Source organism: Thalassophryne amazonica, chromosome 8, assembly GCF_902500255.1.
Source record: "Thalassophryne amazonica chromosome 8, fThaAma1.1, whole genome shotgun sequence".
Taxonomy (NCBI): domain Eukaryota; kingdom Metazoa; phylum Chordata; class Actinopteri; order Batrachoidiformes; family Batrachoididae; genus Thalassophryne; species Thalassophryne amazonica.
In genome coordinates this window covers 16,845,013-16,851,606 of record NC_047110.1, presented here as the reverse complement: position 1 = coordinate 16,851,606, position 6,594 = coordinate 16,845,013, and the positions used below count along the sequence as shown (strand labels likewise).

The 6,594-nt window shown below is 39.7% G+C and overlaps 1 long non-coding RNA gene across 1 annotated transcript in view; it reads left to right on the top strand.

Annotated features, from left to right (window-relative positions):
* The window catches only part of LOC117515036, an 18,742-nt gene extending 12,453 nt beyond the window's left edge, over nt 1-6,289 (top strand). The window contains exon 3 of the long non-coding RNA XR_004562008.1: nt 6,280-6,289. This is a non-coding gene — a long non-coding RNA (uncharacterized LOC117515036). The remainder of the gene's footprint in view (nt 1-6,279) is intronic.
* The last annotated feature ends 305 nt before the right edge of the window (nt 6,290-6,594 follow it).

The following is a 6,594-nucleotide window of genomic DNA, read 5'->3' as shown; positions in this document are numbered from 1 at the left end:
CACACAGTACACACATTATACAGACACACAGTACACACATTATACAGACACACAGTACACACATTATACAGACACAGTACACACATTATACAAACACACAGTACACACATTATACAAACACACAGTACACACATTATACAGACACACAGTACAAACATTATACAGACACACAGTACAAACATTATACAGACACAGTACACACATTATACAAACACACAGTACACACATTATACAGACACACAGTACACACATTATACAAACACACAGTACACACATTATGCAAACACACAGTACAAACATTATACAGACACACAGTACACACATTATACAGACACAGTACACACATTATACAGACACACAGTACACACATTATACAAACACACAGTACACACATTATGCAAACACACAGTACAAACATTATACAGACACACAGTACACACATTATACAGACACAGTACAAACATTATACAGACACACAGTACACACATTATACAGACACACAGTACACACATTATACAGACACACAGTACACACATTATGCAAACACACAGTACACACATTATACAGACACAGTACAAACATTATACAGACACACAGTACACACATTATACAGACACACAGTACACACATTATGCAAACACACATTACACACATTATACAGACACACAGTACAAACATTATACAGACACACAGTACACACATTATACAGACACACAGTACACACATTATACAGACACACAGTACACACATTATGCAAACACACAGTACACACATTATACAGACACACAGTACACACATTATACAGACACAGACACAGCACACAGACACACAGTACACACATTATACAGACACACAGTACACACATTATACAAACACACAGTACAAACATTATACAGACACACAGTACACACATTATACAGACACACAGTACAAACATTATACAGACACACAGTACACACATTATACAGACACAGACACAGCACACAGACACACAGTACACACATTATACAGACACACAGTACACACATTATACAAACACACAGTACACACATTATACAGACACACAGTACACACATTATACAGACACACAGTACACACATTATACAAACACACAGTACACACATTATACAGACACACAGTACACACATTATACAGACACACAGTACACACATTATACAAACACACAGTACACACATTATACAGACACACAGTACACACATTATACAGACACAGACACAGCACACACATTATACAGACACAGACACAGCACACACATTATACAGACACAGACACAGCACATAGACACACAGTACACACATTATACAGACACACAGTACACACATTATACAAACACACAGTACACACATTATACAGACACAGACACACAGTACAAACAGACAGACACACAGTACACACATTATACAGACACACAATACACACATTATACAGACACACAGTACACACATTATACAAACACACAGTACACACATTATACAGACACACAGTACACACATTATACAGACACAGTACACACATTATACAAACACACAGTACACACATTATACAGACACACAGTACACACATTATACAGACACAGTACACACATTATACAGACACACAGTACAAACATTATACAGACACACAGTACACACATTATACAGACACACAGTACAAACATTATACAGACACACAGTACACACATTATACAAACACACAGTACACACATTATACAGACACAGTACACACATTATACAAACACACAGTACACACATTATACAGACACACAGTACACACATTATACAAACACACAGTACAAACATTATACAGACACACAGTACAAACATTATACAGACACACAGTACACAGATTATACAGACACACAGTACAAACATTATACAGACACACAGTACACACATTATACAGACACACAGTACAAACATTATACAGACACACAGTACAAACATTATACAGACACACAGTACACAGATTATACAGACACACAGTACAAACATTATACAGACACACAGTACACACATTATACAGACACAGCACACAGACACACAGTACACACATTATACAGACACACAGTACACACATTATACAGACACAGCACACAGACACACAGTACACACATTATACAGACACACAGTACAAACATTATACAGACACACAGTACACACATTATACAGACACACAGTACAAACATTATACAGACACACAGTACAAACATTATACAGACACACAGTACACAGATTATACAGACACACAGTACAAACATTATACAGACACACAGTACACACATTATACAGACACAGCACACAGACACACAGTACACACATTATACAGACACACAGTACACACATTATACAGACACAGACACAGCACACAGACACACAGTACACACATTATACAGACACAGACACAGCACACACATTATACAGACACAAACACAGCACACAGACACACAGTACACACATTATACAGACACAGACACAGCACACACATTATACAGACACAGACACAGCACACAGACACAGTACACACATTATACAGACACAGCACACAGTACACACATTATACAGACACAGACACAGCACACAGACACACAGTACACACATTATACAGACACACAGTACACACATTATACAGACACAGACACAGCACACACATTATACAGACACAGACACAGCACACAGACACACAGTACACACATTATACAGACACAGCACACAGACACACAGTACACACATTATACAGACACACAGTACACACATTATACAGACACAGCACACACATTATACAGACACAGTACACACATTATACAGACACAGTACACACATTATACAGACACAGCACACAGTACACACATTATACAGACACACAGTACACACATTATACAGACACGGCACACACATTATACAGACACAGTACACACATTATACAGACACAGCACACAGTACACACATTATACAGACACACAGTACACACATTATACAGACACAGCACACACATTATACAGACACAGTACACACATTATACAGACACAGCACACAGTACACACATTATACAGACACACAGTACACACATTATACAGACACACAGTACACACATTATACAGACACAGACACAGCACACACATTATACAGACACAGACACAGCACACACATTATACAGACACAGACACAGCACACAGACACACAGTACACACATTATACAGACACAGACACAGCACACACATTATACAGACACAGACACAGCACACACATTATACAGACACAGACACAGCACACAGACACACAGTACACACATTATACAGACACACAGTACACACATTATACAAACACACAGTACACACATTATACAAACACACAGTACACACATTATACAGACACAGTACACACATTATACAAACACACAGTACACACATTATACAAACACACAGTACACACATTATACAGACACACAGTACAAACAGACAGACACACAATACACACATCCAGACACAGACACAGCACACAGACACACAGTACAAACAGACAGACACACAATACACACATTATACAGACACACAATACACACATTATACAGACACACAGTACACACATTATACAAACACACAGTACACACATTATACAGACACACAGTACACACATTATACAGACACACAGTACACACATTATACAAACACACAGTACACACATTATACAGACACACAGTACACACATTATACAGACACACAGTACACACATTATACAGACACAGTACACACATTATACAAACACACAGTACACACATTATACAGACACACAGTACACACATTATACAAACACACAGTACACACATTATACAGACACACAGTACACACATTATACAGACACACATTATACAGACACAGACACACAGTACACACATTATGCAAACACACAGTACACACATTATACAGACACACAGTACACACATTATACAAACACACAGTACAAACAGACAGACACACAATACACACATTATACAGACACACAATACACACATTATACAGACACACAGTACACACATTATACAAACACACAGTACACACATTATACAGACACACAGTACACACATTATACAGACACACAGTACACACATTATACAGACACAGTACACACATTATACAAACACACAGTACACACATTATACAGACACACAGTACACACATTATACAAACACACAGTACACACATTATACAGACACACAGTACACACATTATACAGACACACATTATACAGACACAGACACACAGTACACACATTATGCAAACACACAGTACACACATTATACAGACACACAGTACACACATTATACAGACACAGTACACACATTATACAGACACACAGTACACACATTATACAGACACAGTACACACATTATACAGACACACAATACACACATTATACAGACACACAATACACACATTATACAGACACACAGTACACACATTATACAAACACACAGTACACACATTATACAGACACACAGTACACACATTATACAGACACAGTACACACATTATACAAACACACAGTACACACATTATACAGACACACAGTACACACATTATACAGACACAGTACACACATTATACAAACACACAGTACACACATTATACAGACACAGTACACACATTATACAAACACACAGTACACACATTATACAGACACACAATACACACATTATACAGACACACAGTACACACATTATACAAACACACAGTACACACATTATACAAACACAGACACACATTATACAAACACAGACACACAGTACACACACACAGACACACAGTACACACATTATACAAACACACAGTACACACATTATACAGACACACAATACACACATTATACAGACACACAGTACACACATTATACAAACACACAGTACACACATTATACAAACACAGACACACATTATACAAACACAGACACACAGTACACACATTATACAAACACAGACACACAGTACACACATTATACAAACACACAGTACACACATTATACAGACACAGTACACACAGACAGACACACAGTACAAACAGACAGACACACAGTACACACAGACAGACACACAGTACACACAGTACACACATTATACAGACACACAGTACACACAGACAGACACACAATACACACATTATACAGACACACAGTACAAACAGACAGACACACAATACACACATTATACAGACACACAGTACAAACAGACAGACACACAATACACACATTACACAGACACACAGTACAAACAGACAGACACACAATACACACATTATACAGACATAGACACACAGTACAAACAGACAGACACACAATACACACATTATACAGACATAGACACACAGTACAAACAGACAGACACACAATACACACATTATACAGACACAGACACACAGTACAAACAGACAGACACACAATACACACATTATACAGACATAGACACACAGTACAAACAGACAGACACACAATACACACATTATACAGACATAGACACACAGTACAAACAGACAGACACAGTACAGACACAGTGCTACAGACATAACATATACAGAGTATCCACACAGACGTTTTTGTAGTATGTAAGGTTTCATCATACAGTAAGTATGTATATATGTAGTATCCATGGGAAACTGACAAAATCTGAATACTCTAAGACTACATCAAACCTTGCACAGTACACACACACACACTTTTGGTCATCATGCATGACCAAAAGAAGCGGATCACGCACGACCAGGAGAAGGGGCTCACGCACGTCCATGAGAAACGGATCACGCACCACCAGGAGAAGGGGATCATGCATGACCACGAGAAGCGGATCACGCACGACCACGAGAGGCGGATCACGCACGACCACGAGAAGCGGATCATGCATGACCAGGAGAGGCGGATCACGCACGACCAGGAGAGGCGGATCACGCATGACCAGGAGAGGCGGATCATGCATGTCCACGAGAAACGGATCAAGCACGACCAGGAGAAGGGGATCAAGCACGACCAGGAGAAGGGGATCAAGCACGACCAGGAGAAGGGGATCAAGCATGACCAGGAGAAGGGGATCATGCATGACCAGGAGAAGGGGATCATGCACGGCCAGGAGAAGCGGATCATGCACGGCCAGGAGAAGTGGATCGTGCACGGCCAGGAGAAGCGGATCGCGCATGACCAGGAGAAGTGGATCATGCATGACCAGGAGAAGTGGATCATGCACAAACGGGGGGAGGGGACCATGCATGACTAGGAGAAGCAGATCATGTAGGACCAGGAGAAATGGATCACGCACGACCAGGAGAACAGGATGGGACTGGATTGAAAGGTTAAAACTTTAATGGTCTTTTGTAAATCCAGTAGCACCAGCAAGTGGAGAAGAGCTTTGTGGGCGATATCGAGAGGTGTTCAAACCTAGCTAGGGTAAGGTGAAAGACATCAAAGCAAAACTACATGTTGCACTGAGAGCCAGTCCCATGTTTGCAAACCTCGCCCTGTGCACTAAACCCACTAAACCCAAGGGGTTACTACACCTGTTAGCTAGCGAATGGGCTGCACCTACTGTAAAGATACC